The following is a 19,862-nucleotide window of genomic DNA, read 5'->3' as shown; positions in this document are numbered from 1 at the left end:
CTGGTCCCCCCCATGTACTGACCCCATCACCCCACACATGGTGGCGGGGGCTGGTTCCTCCCCCGCAATGACCTCATCACGCCACACATTGCAGGGGGGTCTGGCACTGCCCCCACATTGACCCTATAACTCCACACATTGTAGGGGGCCTGGCGCCTCTACTGCACTGACCCCATCACCCTAGACGTCAGAGAAGGATCTGACCCCTCCCACACACTGACCTCATCTCCCCACACATTGCTGGGGTACCTCGCCCTCCCGTGTATTGTCCCCATCTCCTCACTCATCACAGCGGGGTCTGGCCACTTCCCCTTATTGACTAAAACAGCCCACACATTTCAGGGTTCTGGCCCCTCCCCCACACTGACCCCATTGCACCACCCATTGCAGGGGGCGGTCTGTCTCCTAAGCCACACTGACCCCATCAGCCCACACATCAAAGGGGGTCTGTCGCCTCCTCCCCCACCGACGCCATCACTCCACACATCCCAGGGGGGTCTGAATCCTCTCCTGCACTGACCCCATAACTCCACACATAGCAGGAAGGTCTGGCCCTCCCCCACATTAACCCCATCACCCCACACACAGTGGGGGTTCTGGCCCCTCACCCACACTGACCCCTTCACCCCACATGTCCAGAAGGGGGGGTCTGGCCCTACCGTCGCACTGAGCCCATTACTCCACACATGGGGGGGGGGCATTGGCTCCTCCATCGCATAGACCCCATCTCCCCTTCTGGCCCCTCCTGCACACTGAGTCCTTCACTCCACACATTCCAGGTGGGTCTGGCCTCTTCCCTGCAGTAAGCCCATTATCCCACACATCGTGTGGCGGTCTGGCCCCTCCACCGCATTGATCACATTGCCCCACACGTTGCAGGGGGGTCTGGCGCCTCCTCCGTACTGACCCCATCACCCATCATATCGCAGCGCGGAGGGATCAGTGTGCTCCCTGGGTTTTCCGTTTGGGGTGGTGCGGGGGGAGTCGGGTTTGGTGTGTGCCCAGGAGGCAGACGGGCCTCGGTACGACGGGGTTACGGAGGCGGTAGTGGGCGTGGAGTGTGGCTGTGATGGGGGAGGGGCCGGCGGTGGGCGTGTCACCCCGGTCGGGTAGAGCGATGGGTGGGGCCGGGAGCGGGTTCCCGCGGGTTGGGCGGAGCCTGTGAGGTGAGGCCGCACATTGGGCGGGGCCGGGGGCGTATCTCGTCGTAGGGCTGGGCAGTTGGGCGCCCGGCGGGCGGACGCGGCTTGGCTGCTATGCGGTTGGATCTAGTGCCGCGCTGTGATTGGATGTGGCGCGCTCGTTCCGTCGGTTGCTAGGTTCCGAGCGCCGCCCCTCCCCTAGGTACGTGCTTACGAGAGGTCGCGTTCGCTCGGGTTGGTGCCGGTGGTGTCCGGTCCCCGGGAGGGAGCGTCCTTCTTCGCGTACGCCTGCCGCTCTGGTGAGGGTTCCGCGCGTGCCGGGCCTGAGGCGAGGAGGTGGCTCGGACATTTGTGGCGGGGCCTGCAGCTGCAGTGAAGGGCTGGGCCCGGTGGGGTGGCTGGGGCTGTGCTCCCCCGGGGCGCGGATGTCGGGCTCCGGGGGGGATGGCTGGGGCTGTGCTCGCCCTATCTCGTGGGGTGTGTCTGGGGTCCCTGGCTGGGGCTGTGCTTGCCCCGGGGGTGGGGAGTTGCTCTTCCCCGTTTCGGCTCTGGGCGGGGGTTGGGCCGTACACGCCGGGGGATAGTGCTCTCCGCCTCCCTCGCCAGTGGGGTGCTATCATTAGCGCTATGCCTTGTAGTGGGGGGATTAACACTGTTGCGAGGGCAGTCACCTGAACGGGAGGGCTCACGATTGGTGGTGGGGGATTCTATCCCTCTTCCCTGGCTCTTAGCAGATACTCCTTCACATCCTGTCTCGTCTGAAGCAGGATTAGGGTCCCAAGTGTCTCCTACATTCCCATCCTCTCCCATCTTTTGTCCCTGTCGCTTAGGGGGCAGCCCACGTTGCGTTGCCCTGCACATGCCCTCTTTTTGAGTCCAGGCATAAAATTCACCCTTTTGTACTTAACTTGAAGTGGCTTGGGCTGCATTTGGCTTGAGTGACTGGGCTCTGAGGTCACCTCTGCATTTGGATACCCTGGAGATGGGCGTGGTAGACATACTTAGTGGTCTTATTTGGTATTGAGCTGGAAATCCCATTTTCCAGTTCTTGTGACAAGTTATCATGCTCTTGTTTGCAGTTGTTGTCCTTCTAGTGGTGTGTTGTAGTTAGGGTTGGAAGGATTAGTTTTTTTACTGGTGTGTCTGCAAACATTGATTTCACCATGCATGCCAAAATATTTCCCTCAATAGTAGGTGAAATTAAGAAAAATGCTGCTTGAGAATTTATTAGAGTTTTCTTTATGGATATTTGCTTTGTGTTCTGACTCATGATGTTAACAATTTGTGTTATAACTGTTATAAAACTTCTTGAAACTCAGCATCTCCTGTCATTAAATAATTATTGTCTATCCCACCATAATTTCCTGAAACTTAACATTTAAATGAATAAAATTTGAAAAAGAAATCTTAAAAGTAAACATTAATTATCAAAATTATAAAAAATAAGAAATGAATTCTGCCAAGGCTGATTGTAGTGTGGCAGGGCCCTATGGTTTGTACACAGTCCGCTATGCTTACTGTTCTCTGGTTTGGTTGTGACTATGGCAAGGTTTCTCTGTAGGGACAATAGTTATAGTTCTTCTCATCATGTTTGTAGAATCATATAGTCCTGTTCACACTAACAAATGCTGTTAGAATCTGTCTGCTCCTGATTATGGTAGAGCTGTGCTAGTGCAACTCGGCGAGTAGGGTGGTTGGCTCCTAACCTAGTAGTTTTCTCAAGGGTTGACATCTTTATTTCTGTCTGGGGACACATTGTCCAATGCCATGTTCTGGTTAGTGGTGTTACACTTGTACTCCAGTGCCCACTGGTGCCTAGCTGAGAGCTACTAACTGAGAGGAGAAGCTTCCCACCCCTACCCTATCCCTTGTTACAAGGCTTCTCTTGATGTTTATAAACAGAGAGGAAGAGAGTCCTGGCCCTCCAGCCCCAAAGTAGATCTTGCCCTCTTCCTGGTTATTCTTCATGGAAGATTTTGTTGTATGAACCTGTCCAAAATTGGTTTGTAAGAAGGTTTTTACTTGTCAGTTGCTGAGCCGCAGATTGTATTAATAATAAGTTGCTGTAGGGTGTGTGGTGGCAGCAGATGTTCTTGAGGACTTGAAAGGACTGAAAGCCAAATACTGTGTCTTACAGTACAAGGCTATTGCTCCTGTGTCTAACTGAGCGCAGGAAAGTCTACCCCATCACAGATCGAGTTCTCCAAGAAAACCTTTAGCACTCTACAAGGGTCTCCTCGTAGATCAGTCCAGAGATATGTTTATGGCCCTGTGGTGATCTATATAGCCAGCTTTGTTAGCCTAGCACAGGGGTGGGCAAACTTTTTTAGGCCGAGGGCCACATCTGGGTGGGGAAATTGTGTGCAGGAGGGAGTGTGGGAGGGGTTGTGGTGTGCAGGAAGGGGCTCAGGGCAAGGCATTGGGGCAGAGAAGGGGTGTGGGGTGTAGGAGGGGGCTCAGAGAAGGGGTGCAGACTGGGAGGGGGCTCAGGGCAGGGGTATGGGGTGCAGCAGGGCGTTGGGGTGCAGGAGGGGAGCTAGGTGTATGAGGGGGCTCAGGGCAGGGAATTGAGGGGTGGGGTACAGGTAGGTTGGGCTTCATCAGATGCATGAGGGTATTCACCCACGAAAGCTCATGCTCCAAAACGTCTGTTAGTCTATAATGTGCCACAGGATTCTTTGCTGCTTTTACAGATCCAGACTATCACGGCTACCCCTCTGACACTATTCTGAAAAGTGACTCTACAGAAGTCATTGTTTTGTGTGTGAGATAAAAAGGGTTTATTGGACAAGGAAAGAACTTGGCTTAATTCTCAGAGCCTTGGGGGAGGCGAGTTTGCAGGGAGTCTTTTCATGTTGTGCATGACTAGTAATCAAGGCTCTGCAAACTGTATTAGACCCTTTGTCTTCATTTGGTTGGCACAGATGTAACTGATTGGATCTTAGTAAACAATTCTGTTGCACAAGAAGGAATAGATTCCAATGTTCTCTTTAGGTGTGCTGGCTCATCAGAAGTAAAGAGCAATAAAACTAATAGCTAGTCAGCAAAGTCTAAATCTGTAGCCCCTAAAGCTAATCTCTAGACCCTTCAAATCAGCAGACCTGACTCTGGTGGTGTATGTGCATGGGGCAATTGTGGATCAAGGAGGTGCTACTTCTGTGTAGTTTCTTTTCAGAATAGCACTGCTCTTTCGGAATTGGCCTAAGGCAGATAGCAGAATTCTGTGTAAATGAGTAGTGATTACCCTGAGCTTTGCTGCCAATGACCTCCTGCTGGTGGTCCAGGGAGTGTGACCTCTGGACAGTAGTATGCTCCCTACATACTGGCTGAACAGTGTCCTTGGACTGTAGCGGTGAGAACTGGTGCTGACAGACATTTCCTCTCCTTAAAGCATGACAGAACCCCTTTTTCTATGGTAAATACCAAGCACTTATCTAGTTCACCTCAACCCTTCCTGGCAAGAGGCCCTGCTTCTTCTCAGGTGCCCCCTGTGTAATATGACCTCCAGTGCTTCTTGCCCCAGACATGCTGCTGCTCTTGTTTATATTTTTTAGTTTATATATCGTGCTATTTTTAAAAAGTTTTAGTTTGATGTATTCCTTCCTGCCTCCAGGGCCCTCAGTTTAATAGTCTCTAACTGTAGGTTTCTTTACAAAGTGTCTCCTGCTCCTTCTATTGCAAGCATGCTAAACCACTTATTCATTCTTCCTGATACTCATCATTGCACTCTCCTATCCTAAATATAGGGTAGTGTGCCAGTCCAAAAAAAAAAAAAAAAAAAAAAGCCTGATAGTAAGATGAAGTGTTTGGAATGCCACTACTTAGAGAAATAATCAGCAAAGCTACCTTACTGGGTTTTGGATTTTACTTTTTCTTGGTGCAGGAATTTGCCCTTAGATTCCTGTAGGTGTCTGAACTACTCTTGCATTAGAGAGAAATTTTGTGCGGGAGCATGTCAGTTTGAAAAATGCACATCTCTCTGATAATCAGTGTATAAATGTTTGTAATAAATTCTTGGTAACAGCATTGGACTCACTGTTGAGCTGGAAAAACATGTCCCAGTGGGCTGATACATCAGCATTTCTGCTCTAAATTTTGTGATATAGATTTTGTATGGAATTTTTGAAATGTTGGCACTTAATTGGCCCAAGAAATGGCCTGCTTTCATTGCAGATTAAGCCCATTACTTCTTGTCCTACTGTCAGTGGACATGGAGAACAATTGATCTCTGTCTTGTTTGTAACACCCTTAACATTTTTGAAGACTTATCCGGTCCCCTTCAGTCACCTTTTCTTAAGACTAAACATGCCCGTTTTTTAAACTTTTCCTCATAGGTCAAGTGTTTAAACCTTTTATCATTTTTTTTGCTCTCTGGACTCTCTCCAGTTTGTCCACATCTTCCTAAAGTATAGCATCCAGAATTTGACACAGTACTCCAGCTGAGGCCTCACCACTGCCAAGTAGAGTGGGGCAATTACCTCCAGCATCTTACATGATATTGCTGTTAATACACCCAAGAATATCAGCTTTTTTTTGTGACTACATCATATTGTTGACTCATTTAATTTGTCATCCCCTGTACCATCAGATCCATTTCAGCAGCACTACCACCTAGCCAGTTATTTCCCATTTTGTAGTTGAGCATTTGATTTTTCCTTCCTATGTGTAGAATTTTGCACTTGTCTTTATTTAATTTACTAAAATCAAGATACATCATATCTACTGTTTCCCCTTCTGTCCGGTAGGCCAGAAACCTTTCAAAGAAGGAAATTATGTTGGTTTGGCATTATTTGTTCTTGATAAATCCATGCTGGGTTATTCTTTATAACCTTATTATCTCCCGGTTGCTTATAAATTGATTGTTTAATGATTTGTTCCAATATGTTTCCAAATACCGAAGTCAGGCTGACTGGTTTATAGTTCCTCTTTTTAATGACAGGTACTATGTTTGCCCTTCTCCAGTCCTCTGAGACATCACCTGTTGTCCATGAGTTTTTGAAGATAATTTGTAACAATTCCAATATTGCTTCAGCTAGTTCCTTAAGCACCTTACAGTGAATTCAGTCAGACCCTGCTGACTTGAATACAGCTAACTTATCTCAATGTTCTTTAACCTGTTGTTTTGAGTTGGCTTCAGTCCCTCTTGTTACTATTAGTTGTGCTAAGTGTCAGGTCACCATTAACCTTTTTATTGAAGACTGAAGCGAGATAGGCATTGAACACCTCAGCCTTCTTGATATAGTCATTTATTAGCTTTCCTTCCCTGCTAAGCAGAGGACCTACACTTTCCATAATCTTTCTCTTGCTTCTGATGTGTTTAAAGAACCTCTTATTGCCTTTTATGTTCCTTGCTAGGTGTAACTTTGTGCCTTAGCTTTTCTGATTTTGTCCCTACATGCTCGTGCTATTCTTTGGTACTCATCTGTAGATTTTATCCATGTTTCTACTTTTTCTAGGATTCCTTTTTGATTTTTCAGGTCATTAAAAAGCTCCTGATGAAACCCTATTGGCCTCTTACTATCTTTCCTTTGCATTAGGATAGTTTGATGTTGTGCCTTTAACAGTGTCTCTTTGAGAAACTGCGAGCTCTCCTGAACAGCTTTATCCCTTAGATTTTCTTCCTGTGGGACTTTACCTACCAGTTCTCTGGGTTTGTAAATTTGCTTTTTTTTTACATTTTTTTTGAAGTACAGTGTCTTTATTTTACAGCTTTCACTTCTTTGGAATCATGAAATCTCGAAAAATCTATCATTCATGATTACTTCATCCAAATTGTCTTAACACTTTCAGAATCACAACCCATTCCTCTGGAATCACGTCTAAAATGGCTATACCACTGGTTATTTCCCCCCATTTTCTGATACAGAGTTATTCCCAGTACATTACGAACTTGTTGGAAGCTTTGTTTTGCCATATTTCTTTTTCAACAGATGGTAGCGAGTCCCCCTTTACTACCAGGTCTTGTGTTTTGGTTATTTCTGTTCTGGAAATGCCTCATCCTCCACCTCTTTTTGATTGGATTGTTTATAGGAGACCTTCCATGACATCATCTCTGTTTTTTTTCCCCTTTATCTTTACCTAGGGACTGTCAACTGTCTGCCTCTCATCTTCTGGACCTCAGAACAAGTGTGTGTATATACTTGAGATATAGATATACTGCTTCCCTTTTTACCCTGCCTATCCTTAATGAACAAGTTACACCTCTCGATACCAGTGTTCCAATGATGAGATTTATCCCACGAAGTCTGTGTTGCCAGTTAAGTTGTAATTTAGCGTATGTACTTATGTCCTGTTTTTATGTACAGGCAGCTAAGATGCTGAGCAGATTGCCCCACTGATTTTCCTCTTGTTGCTACGATGACCCAATTGTAATTTTCCACGTGTCTCCCCCTCCCCCCAACATGTAGCCCTTTGTTAAAGTTGTGTTTTTGTGCTTACCTGTGGGCTTCTGTCACATGCCCCATTTGAACCTAGTTTAAAGCCCTCCTAACTAGGTTGGTGAGTTAGTGTGCAAAGATGCTCTTTTCTTTCTTTGGGCTTGGCTACACTCGAAACTTCAAAGCGCTTCCGCAGCAGCACTTTGAAGCGTGAGTGTGGTCGCAGCGCCAGCGCTGGGAGAGAGCTCTCCCCCAGCCAGCGCTGCATGTACTCCACCTCCTCATGGGGATGAGCTTGCAGCCCTGGGAGCCGCGCTCCCAGCGCTGCGGCACTGTTTACACTGGCGCTTTACAGCGCTGTATCTTGCAGCACTCGGGGGTGTTTTTTTCACACCCCTGAGCCAGAAAGTTGCAGTGCTGTAAAGCGCCAGTGTAACCAAGGCCTTAGTCAGGTGGACCCTGTGACATTGCACTCCATATGCTTCAGAAAAGTATGCTTGGAATGTGAATATAATGTAACTGTAATACGCTTTATGCAAAAGGTCTCTTGTAAGGTATCATTACAAGGCTTATAATCTGAATGTGTTCATCCTATTTTTATGTTCATTCTGTTTTTATGTATGTGTCATTCCTGTATCTAAAACTAGAAATATAATGTTAACTCTGAAGACCTGTTGTAATTATGCAAAGTGTGAGCTTGGAATCTTGATGGCTCCCATTAACTAGGACAATTAGTTGTGAATGGCTCTGTTTACTCACAAACCGTCCTGGGTATGTGCAGGCCAATCCTGAAAGAATGGAGAATGAGGTCTTACAGTGACATGATCATGTCACCTGGTACTGGAATCCATCTTAAACCTGGTGCTTTTCCATTTAGAAGGAGGTCTGGGGACCCAGAGACACAAAAGATTCCCGCCTTATTCCAAAGATATAAAAGGGGATGGAACAGAACAAGGGGGGTCCCAGTCATGTGAAATCCCCTGCTTTTCACCTAAGATGCATGCTGAAATTAAAAAGAACTGTACCAGGGAAAGGATTGGGCCCAGACTAAGAAGGAGTCTAGTCTGTGAAAGAAGCTTATTGGAGGGTGAGATTTACCTGTTTTCAGTTTCTTAATATATTTGGTTTAGATTTGTGTGTTTTTGTTTTGTTTTGATAACTTATTTTGTCCTGTAATCACTTAAAACCATTGAAATCCTACTTTTTATGCTGAATTAAATCACTTTTGTTGATTAGTAAACCCAGAGTAAGTGATTAATATCTGGATGAGCAAACAGCTGTGCATATTTCTCTATCAGTGTTATAGAGGGCGGACAATTTGAGTTTTACTCTGTATAAGGCTTATACAGAGTAAAACAGATTTATTTGCGGTTTGGATTCCATTGCAGTCTGGGTGCTGGAGATAGGTGACTTGCTGTGCTGTTTTTGGTTAAAGTCTGTAGCTTCGGGGGCTTGGACCAGACCTGGCTCAACAAGGCAGGGTTCTGGAGTCCCAAGCTGGCAATGAAAAACGGGATCAGAGGTAATTCCAGCACATCAGGTGACAATCCCAAGGGGGGGGGGTTCTCTGTGACTGAACCAGTCACAGACCCTATCTCATCCTAGCATTCGCCCTTCCCAGAACAGCATCCCATGATTGAGGAAGCCAAAACCCTTCCATTGTGACACTATCTGCTCAGCCATGTATTTGTCTCCAGGGTGTAGGCGTCTCTGCCTGGGCTGTTACCCTCAACCGGAAGGATGGACAAAAACACAACCTGTGCCCCCTTTCACCCTGGCTTCCAGAGCCCTGTAGTCACCTGGCAGAATCATTAGTGCTCCTGGGGATAAGTGGCATGGGGTAGACTTTCCTGCGCTCAGTTAGATACAGGAGCAATAGCCTTGTGAGGAATTTCTGGATTAACAGAATGAACTCCTGTAAGGGTGAATCTACACAGGAAAATGCAGGCCTGTAATTCTCCTGTGGTGGTGGTCCATCTGTGTATTAATGGTGGGGATGGCAGTGCAAACAGGGCTCAGGCACTCTTGACCCTAACAAAAGCTAGCATGAAACAGAGTTAGGCACCCTGATCTACACTACAACTTACATTCTGTTCCTAAACTGTGCTTCATTATAGACGAGTGATTAATCTGAAATTTCAGAGTATGTTGTGGAATCTGTTCAGATTCCAGAGCTTTAAACTTCGTCTGCTTCCTAAAGCTTTCCACACTATCTGGTTTGTGCAATACAGGCTGCTTTGGTCTTGTGCTCTGATGCCAAATAGTAGTCCCTTGTTGAGTTCTGGGAACTCTGAATGACAGTGTGGAAGAACACAAATCTATGGGTAATCAGATTGACATAGCATATCCAAGGCCTTGAGATGCTGAAAGGGTAAGTTCTGCTTATGCTGGTTGCTCAGTGTGGAGAGCTTTGTGTATTACACATAGTTCATAAATTTCTTCATCATCCCTTAGACTGGGAAAAATAACAATTCCTTAAAGCTTGGATTCTAGGTAATAATTGGAGATATACCAATCTCCTAGAACTGGAAGGGACCATGAAAGGTCATCGAGTCCAGCCCCCTGCCTTCAGTGGCAGGACCAGTTTTTGCCCCAGATCCCTAAGTGGCCCCCTCAAGGATTGAACTCACAACCCTAGGTTTAGCAGGCCAATGCTCAAATCACTGAGCTATGCCTTCCCTAGTTTCTGTGACAAAGGATAAGTTTCCAGCAAGCTACTTGTATGTTAATGCTCCTAACAACACTCAACTTCTCCTGTCTAGGTGTCTTATGACAGTAATGCTATTCTAATTCTATTCTGTAGCTCTCATATCTTTTCCTTGTGGGTTTGTGCTTTGGCTCAGATGAACTCTAGTTCTGACTTTATGGATCAAAATTCTAAACTGCTGATAGAAAATTCAGTAATATTGACTTAAAGTATAAAGAATCCCAGAATAAAACCTGAATGTTTGACCTCCTAAGGCCTGGTCTACACTACAGGGTTAGGTTAAATTTAGCCGCATTAGGTCGATTTTAAAAATGAATGTGTCCACACAACCAACCCTGTTCTGTCGACCTAAAGGGCTCTTAAAATTGACCTCTGTACACCTTCCCGATGAGGGGAGTAGTGCTAAAATTGACTTTGCTGAGTTGAATTGGGGTAGTGCGGATGCAAATTGATGATATTGGCCTCCAGGAGCTATCCCAGAGTGCTCCATTGTGACTGCTCTGGACAGCACTTTGAACTCTGATGCATTAACCAGGTACACAGGAAAAGCCCCAGGAACTTTTGAATTTCATTTCCTGTTTGGTCAGCGTGGCAAACTCAGCAGCACAGGTGACCATGCAATCCCTTCAGAATCGTAGAGTGTAAAATGTTTCTATGTTTCCCCCATCACCTGCATCCCTGAGGTTATCACAAATTAGAAAGCGAAAAAAAAACGCCCTAGCGATGACATGTTTTCTGAGCTCATGACGTCCTCCTGCACTGATAGGGCACAGCTTAATGCATGGAGGCATTCAGTGGCAGAGGCCAGGAAAGAAAGAAAGTGAGCTTGAAGAGCAGAGGCAGGATGCGATGCTGAGGCTAATGGAGGAGCAAATGGACATGGTCAAGCATCTGTTGGAGCTGCTGGAAAGCCAACAAGAGTAGACCCCCACTGTATCCACTGTATAACTATCTACCCTCTTCCCCATGTTCCATAGCCTCCTCACCCAGATGCCCAAGAACACGGGGGAGGGAGGCAGGCTCTGGGCACCTGCCACTCCACTCCAGAGGATGGCCGAAGCAACAGAAAGCTGTCATTCAAACAGTATGATTTTTAGTATGGTTACAATAAGCAATGTGGCCTTGTCCTTCCCTCCTCCCCCACCCTACTTCGGCTATCTTGTCTGTTATCTCATTTTTTAAAATTAATGAAGAAAGAGTGCATGGTTTCAAAACAATAGTTACTTTATTTTGAAGGTGGGAGGGTGGCTGGCTTACAGGGAATTAAAATCAACAAAGGGGTTGGGTTTGCATCCAAGAGAAACACACACACAACTGTCACACACAACCTTGGCTAGTCATGAAAACTGTTTTTTCAAAGCCTCTCTGATGCTCAGCATGCCTTGCTGTGCTCTTCTAATCGCCCTGGTGTCTGGTGCGAAATGATTGTCTGCCATTGCTTTCATGGAGGGAAGGGCAACTGACGACATGTACCCAAAACCACCCACAACAATGGTTTTGCCCCATCAGGCATTGGGAGCTTAATCCAGAATTCCAATGGACAACGGAGACTGCAGGAACTGTGGGATAGCTCCCCACAGTGCACCACTCCGTAAGTTGATGCTAGCCATGGTAGTGAGGACGCATGCCGCTGACTTAATGCGCTTAGTGTGGACATACATAATCCACTGTATAAAATAGATTTCTAAAAATCAACTTCTATAAAATTGACCTAATTTCGTAGTGTAGACATACTCTAAGCCAGTGGTCCCCGACGCGATGCCTGTGGGTGCCATGGTGCCCTCCGGAGCATTTATGGATGCCCGCCTAGTGCCCAGCAGGGGAGAGAAGCTGTGGCCTTGCACCTGCTGGGGACAGAGTGCTGTGGGCTCCAGTGTTCTCTGTCCTCTGTCTCTCTCCAGCTTCTCTCTGGATTCATATATTATGTAATATTAAATATGATTTTCATATTTAATGTACAAATACAAAATAAGCCATGAAAAATTGTTGACGCCCGCCACACTTCTTAAAACATGAATGTGCTACTGGCCACAAAAAAGTTGGGGACCACTGCTGTAAACCTTCACATTAGTGATGGAAGAAAAGCTTTCTTTGTTGGAATGTGTTGCGGTCTCATGTACCTAATGTTTTTTGCTGTATTTAAACCTGTCGGTTTATTGCATAATCATAAGTGACTCCTGATTTGCTAGTACACAGGCTGTATTAAATACTCTTTCCTTCTCAAGGAATTTGAAGACTCAGTCTCTGTTTCCTCTATGTGTGTCTTACTCGTGGTCACTTCAGTCAATCTGAGGCAGAGTCAAGAATCCAAACCTAATACCTTGTGCACAGTAGGAAGTTTTTGAGAAATTCCAAGTGATACTACACCAGTTCTGCTGCTGCATTAGGAGATGCAGTGTAGACGAGTTTCCTACAGCTGAAGATGGTTTTTACCATCATATCAGTTAAACCTTTTGAGGAGTGGGTCTAATTAACACATCATGTGTTAAAAATACCATAAGATGCTAGACACTTCACTGTGTTACCTAACACAGGTGCAGCTGAGCTCCTGGTAGTACTAATGGAAACTTTTCTAAAATTCTCTATGCTAGACCTGGTAGTCTGGGAAGAGGCCCAGCCCAACTTTATAGGTATCATCACACAAGTGAGTCTCTTTCCTGTGGAAAAAACCAATGAGTCCTTGTGGCACCTTAGAGACTAACAAATTTATTTGGGCATACATTTTTGTGGGCTAGAACCCACTTCATCAGATGTATGAAGTAAAAAATACAGGAGCAGATGAAAGGATGTGGGTGCTTTATCAAGTGTTAGAGGTCAGTCTAGCACAGGGGTCTCAAACATGCGGCCTGTGGGGTTATTTTCTGCAGGCCCCCCCTGCCCTCCTCCAGTGTTTAGAATCATAGAATATCAGAGTTGGAAGGCACCTCAGGAGGTCATCTAGTCCAACCCCCTGCTCAAAGCAGGACCAATCCCCAGACAGATTTTTACCCCAGTTCCCTAAATGGCCCCCTCAAGGATTGAGCTCACAACCCTGGGTTTAGCAGGCCAATAACTCAAACCACTGAGCTATGTCTCCCTCTCTCTCTTTGTTCTCTAACTCTTCTAGCTGTCTCTTGCAGAGGATGGGGCCCCAGCCATTAGTTGCCAGATTACAGAGTGTCAGGCCATCGTCTGGGCCCAGGGAGCTAGACAGCAGTCACACCTTCCCTCTAGGGGTCACTGCAACAACTACACACCCTTGTTCCACCACCTAGATATGTGTGCAACACATAGGGGAAACTGAGGCGCACACAGTATTCATGCAAAACATTAAGAAAATTCCCACTTCATCACACTAGTGCATTGAACTAAGAATCAGGAGACTTGAGTTCTAGTCACAGCTCTGTCACTTATCTGCTGCCTGACCATGGGCTAACAACTCTGTTTCAGTTTCCCCATCTGTGAAGTGAGAGCGACCTAGAGCGGCTCCGGCCCGACCCGCAGTGGGGGCAGGGCAGGCTCCCTGCCTGCCTGCCTGCTCTGTCCCCACGCTGCTCCAGGAAGCGGATGGAATCTGGGGAAGGAGGGGTGCAGGGATGTGTGTGGCTATTGCTTCAGGCATCGCCCCCAGCAGCTCCTATTGGCTGCGATTCCCCATCCTTGGCCAATGGGAGCTGCTGGGAGCAGCACCTGAAGCAACAGCCACACACTCCCCTGCGCCTCTCCTTCCCCAGGTTCTAGCCGCTTTCTGGAGTGAGCAGGGGCAGGGCGGGCAGGCAGGTAGGGAGCTTGCCCTGCCCTGGTGTGTGTTGGGCTGGAGCACACACCCCGAACCCATCTTGCAGCTGAACCCCCTGCACCTCTCATGCACCCCAACCCCCTGCCCTGAACCTTCTGCTGCACCCCTCTTGCATCCGATCCCCCTGCCCTGAGCCCCCTCCTGCACCGCACACCCCAACTCACTGCCCTGAGCCCCTGCCATACCCCACAGTCCTCCTGCACCCCCTGGGGGTAGGGAGGGGGCAGAGTTGGGGTGGGGATTTTGGGGAAAGGGTTGGAATGGGGGCAAGGAAAGGGTGGGAAGAGGCAGGGCAGAGGCAGGGCCTCGTGGAAGGGGTGGAGTGGGGGTGGGACCGAGGGCAGCAGCTGGGAGGTGTCAGTAAATGTGGCCCTTGAGCCAACGTACTAGTTCTCATGTGTCCTTCGTGGTCATTTGAGTTTGAGACCGCAGGTCTAACAAGATAAATCAATTAACAGCAGTATACCAAGGGAGGAAAAATACCTTTTGAAGTGGTAAGAGAGTGGCCTATTACAGACAGTTGACAAGAAGGTGTGAGTAACAGTAGGGAGAAATTAGTATTGGGGAAATTAAGTTTAGGTTTTGTAATGACCCAACCACTCCCGGTCTTTATTCAGGCCTAATCTGATGGTATCTAGTTTGCAAATTAATTCCAATTCTGCAGCTTCACATTGGAGTCTCTTTTGAATTTTTTTTGTTGAAGAATTGCCACTTTGAGGTCTGTTGTTGAGTGACCAGAGAGATTGAAGTGTTCTCCTGCTGGTTTTTGAATGTTATGATTCCTGATGTCAGATTTGTCACAGATAACTTTTAAATCAAGATTGGATATTTTTCTAAAAAGATCTGCCCTAGGAACTATTTTGGGGAAGTGTCATGGAGTCACGGTGTCTGGTTTAAGCTTCACTCTGTAACCAGTCTCTTGGGAGTGACCCCTTATTGTGCTGGACCCCAGCAACCGCCACAGGTCCGCAGGGGCAGGCCCATGGCCTTCAAGACTGAGCCTTTGACACTAGTGGACATTATCTCACTCCATGGCTCCCTGCTGCGAATCCAGCCAACCCATAATCCTGAAGGATGCTTTTACTGTAGCCCTTCAGGGCACAATGCTCTCAAGGTTTGGCTACACTCGAAACTTCAAAGTGCTGCCGCGGGAGCGCTTTGAAGTGAGTGTGGTCGCAGCGCCAGCGCTGGGAGAGCTCTCTCCCAGCGCTGCACGTACTCCACCTCCTCATGGGGATTAGCTTGCAGCACTGGGAGCTGCGCTCCCAGCGCTGCAGCACTGTTTACACTGGTGCTTTACAGCGCTGTATCTTGCAGAGCTCAGGGGGTTATTTTTTTCACACCCCTGAGTGAGAAAGTTGCAGCGCTGTAAAGTGCCAGTGTAGCCAAAGCCTCAGTATTTGCAATGACACAGGCAGCCTTTTGAGAACAAGTGAACCATTTATTAGTCACCTTGCTAAAGAATCTTGTAGTCCCTAGCTTAGCAAAGTGAGGCAGAAGTTAAGCCATAGTCCACCTTGGCCAAGCCAGTGCCATGGTGAGCCAGCCAATCGGTAATGGACTTCATCTCTTGCTCTCTCCTTAGTTTCCCTTTGTCTCCCAGCTGTGGGCTTCTGAGTCCCTCCCCTCCAATCACTTGACACCTTGTTCCCAAGCCTGCTTCACAAGGCCAGCCTGAGGGTTTCCTGCTGCCAGATGTCACCTCAACAACTAAACAATCGACTTTGTCTTGCTGGACCCTCTGTTGATTTGAGACAGTTCTTTAAGTACTCTGTTTATTCCACCCAGATGACACACACCTGTCCAGGGGCAGTGTGCCCACTTTTGCACCCACTGAATAATAAAAGAGTGTACAGAGGGAAACTTGAGGTATGCCTAGTATTCATACAAATATTACAGATAATTCCCACTTTTGTCATAGGAAGTTTTTTGGCTATACAGGAGGTCCGACTACATTTGGGGACAGGACAATAGGGTTTAAATTTTTAACAGTGAAAGTAATCAAGTATTGGAACAAAACTTTTGGTGGCCTGAGTGTGCAGCCACCAACTGTTGCTGGTGACTGCTCTGACAAATTTTGCTGAAATACTTAATTAACTTTAGGGGAAAACAAACAAATATGCACACATACATGTGAAAATCATTATTTACGGAGCTATTTTTTGGAGGCAATAATAATGTAAAGTTGTATTTTGATGTCCTGGCCCCCACTACCTCCCCTGGCCCCGTACCCATTGCCTCTGGGCCCTTTCTGCCTCCCTGTAGCAAGGTGGTCCCCTGCTCCTGCCCTGAAGGGCTTAAAACAGCCCAGAAGAGGGCTGTGGCTGGGGCAAGAAGCCTGGGCTGATTGGGGAAAGTAGGCTTAGCTGTGGCCATGCTCCAATCAGGCCCAGCTGGCCCCCATAAGAGGCTGTGAGCCATGAGCCCAAACAGTCTCCCTCTGCCTGTAGGGAGCTGGGCACAGGGTACTTGAGTGAAGCAGGGCTGAGGAGCTCTAGTCTGGGAAGCCCCAGGCTGTGGCCTAGCATTGGGCTTAAAGGTATCGGGGGTTAAAGAGGGCAGCCCAGGGGTAGGCCAAGGCAGCAGGTCCAAACCCAACCTTGCCAGTGATGAGTAGGCTGATACTGCAGTCTGCCCCAGGGTGTGGGGCTAGACAATGACTGGCAGTAGCATATACTGAGGCAAGGTGGGGATAGTGGGTAGGGGTTCCCTGGAGAGGGGAGACCCTAAGAGAAAGAGATTACTGTCAGGGGGCAACACCCCACGTAAAAGGGCACTGGGTCCAGGGAGGGACACGGGGGCCAGAGGACAGGTGGATCACCAGCCTGCAGAGGGCGCTCCGAAGCTGGAACTGAGTTAATTCCCAGAAGACACCAGGAGGAGGTGCTGGGGTGAATCCACTCGTCTATACTCCCCCAACCCTCCTGAGCTTCCCATTGCTCCTGTGGCCCTGCTGCTTCACCTCATTGCCCTGAGATCCCTTTCATGGCTTCGCATCTTACTCCTTGCTTCTTGACCATGGTGCCTGATAAAGCCGGCGCTGCTGAAGCCAGGGGATTGCGGGGGGGAGCTAAAGCCCGGAGCCCTAAAGCTGGAGGGGAAGGCTAAAGTCCTTCCGTGGAGAACCTGGGTGCTGCAGGAAGCAGCCATTGCTTTGCCCTGTCCCCATCGTTGCCTAGAAGGCTGTTGTGGCCACAGGAAAACCCACTGGTAGACACATTTGAGAAACACTGGACTAGATGATCACAAGGCCTTGTAATCTGTGAAGAACGGACTGAAAACACACTGCTCTGAAAATCCATTGTGATTGGATATATAAACTTTGTGCATGAGAGAATGAGAATTTCCAGTCTGCCCCACCAGTTTTGCAGAATACCTTGCCGCAGAATACACTTCATGGTACAGTTTCTTCACAGCCAGTAACACTGCTGTAGTTAGGGGCAGTTCAGGGGTGAATTAAATCACTACAAAGCTAATCTAGGCTACCTAAATCTACTTCTTTATATGCCAGCAAACTTGCACTATTGTTTGTTTAACATAATGTGTAGTGTAATGCCTAGTGGATTATTTTGTAATGCTCAGATGAGTACTAAATACTGCAGACGATACGTGTATGCCCCTGCCTGCCCTGGAGAGCTCTTGCACAAAGGATGGATTTCACAGATAGGTTAGGAATGGGATGGGGGAAAGAACCCAGGCTGTAGTAATATGAATGGTTACTCCTTTTAGGCAAGTGTACTTCCAGGTTGGTTCAGGGTTTTTTCCTGTGTGCACACCTAATTTCTTGTAGGTGGGGCTGTAGAAGTTAGATTTAAAAGTGATTTAGATGAAGAGAGGGTGGAAAGACTTTTCCCTTGCTGTCTAAAACAGTGGTTCTCAACCAAGAGTCTGGGGGGCCCCAAGCAGGGCTAGCATTAGACTCACTGGGGCCAAAGGCAGAAAGCCAAAGCCCCACCACTTGGGGCCAAAGCCCAGGTCCCTGAGCCCTGCCACGCAGGGCTGAAGCTGAAGCCTGAGCAATGTAGCTTTGTGGGGGCCCCAGGCAATTGCCCTGCTTGCTACCTCCTACCACTGGCCCGGGCTTTTATATGCAGAAAATCAGTTATTGTGGCACAGGTGGGTTATGGAGTTTTTATAGCATGTTTGGGGGTGGGGGGCGGGGGGCTCAGAAAGAAAAAGGTTGAGAACTTCTACATAACACATGGAGGCAGAATTAAGGTTGCACAAGTGACAAAGGTGAGAGATAGCTCAGTGGTTTGAGCATTGGCCTACTAAACCCAGGGTTGTTAGCTCAATCCTTGAGGGGGCCATTTCGGGAACTGGGGTAAAAATCTGTCTGGGGATTGGTCCTGCTTTGAGCAGGGGCCTGGACTAGATGACCTCCTGAGTTCCCTTCCAACCCATATAATCTGATACTAACTGGTCATTCCTAGTTCTCAGGTGCTGAATGTGTAACTTCAGCATTATCTTAATGTAATTTTTATATGCAATCTCTTGTTTTGTGTTAGGGCTCCAGGTGTATAGACCCTTCTATTGTCATTGACTTCTTTCAGAAGGTTCGTGCTTTGATAGTGCATCGTTGGGTAAAATTTGTCTTGAATAGCAGGGCCTAGACTAGGGGTAGTCAATTTTTTTTTTTATCAAGGTCCAAATTTCTTGGTCAAGGTATAGTTAAGGTCCAGACTCCCAAAGAAACATTTTTCATGCTGCAACATCAATAACGATAAGTAAATACAATTTCTGTGGTCTATTCAAAAGTGTGTGGTGGTCTGGATTTGGCCATGGCCCGCCTATTGGCTACTCCTGCTCTTGACTTTAAAGATAAAAAGTCTAATCTTTTTAAAGAAATAATTGCTACTGGCAATAAATATAAATCCTTTCCAGGAGTGCATGCTGCTAGGGGATGCAGCCCCATACTCTGGGTATTCTTAAACCTCTGACTGCCAGAAGCTGGGACTGGACAACAGGGGATGGATCACTTAATAATTGTCCTGTTCTGTTCATTCTCTCTGAAGCATCTGGCACTGGCCTCTGTCAGAACATAGGATACTGGGCTAGATGGACCATTGGTCTGATCCATTATGAGCATTCTTATGTTCTTAAGAAGCCTTAAACAGCACTCTTGTGAAATTGTGCTTTCTTGCATGGAAAATGCCCCTTATACCCATTGGATGTGGGAAGGAATCCATCACTCCAGTATAATGTAACTTTTACCCATGTTTAACTGTAGGTCCAAGCTGTCTATTGTGGTAGTAGATGGAGTTGGTACAACTATTTACTTTGATATATAGAAATGAGCTCCTTATGGTTTTGTTGGTTAATTTAGCATTTGGGAGGGTTTGATGAAGAATAACCTAGGTCCTAGATAGGAAGGAGCTCCTCCATATTGAATGTGATCCAAAAGTAGAACTTCAAAGGAAGGTTGCATTGGTACCTAAACTGCCTTCTCAGTTTGCAGTAGCATTGGCCAAAATATTCAAAAACAGTGGAAAGGCGGGCTCGTAAGACTAGATTTAGGTGTATAACAATGGGATTTTCAACAGTGCTTAAGTTAGGAGTACAGTTCTCATTCAAGTCAATGGGATTTGTGCTGCTAAATCACTTAAGCCATTTCCACACACACACACAGCATCTTCAAGGCAGTTGCCAAGTGGAGTGGCTTCAAGAACTATGAACTTATGGACAGGGCAGCTGGCTTGCCTCCTTCATGTTGAAGAGCAGAATCTTCTTTTTGGTGCTGAAAAGATGGTTCTGCTCTGCAGTCCTAAGTGATGCTTAGGAGGAAAGGGGAGGTGTGTTCTCTTCTCCGTCTCCAGGCAAGTCAGTCCCAGGTTGAGAAAGTGGCTGTGAAGGTTCCA

At 47.2% G+C, this 19,862-nt stretch overlaps 1 protein-coding gene across 1 annotated transcript in view; it reads left to right on the top strand.

Moving 5' to 3' along the window:
• Positions 1–1,354: 1,354 nt before the first annotated feature.
• Positions 1,355–19,862, top strand: part of DAG1 (dystroglycan 1) — a 126,618-nt gene continuing 108,110 nt past the window's right edge. The window contains 1 exon segment of the mRNA XM_030569879.1: positions 1,355–1,441. The gene's annotated coding sequence lies outside the window, so the exon portion shown is untranslated.

The sequence above is a fragment of the Gopherus evgoodei genome, chromosome 7 (assembly GCF_007399415.2).
Source record: "Gopherus evgoodei ecotype Sinaloan lineage chromosome 7, rGopEvg1_v1.p, whole genome shotgun sequence".
Taxonomy (NCBI): Eukaryota; Metazoa; Chordata; order Testudines; family Testudinidae; genus Gopherus; species Gopherus evgoodei.
This window is presented reverse-complemented; position numbering and strand designations above follow the sequence as displayed.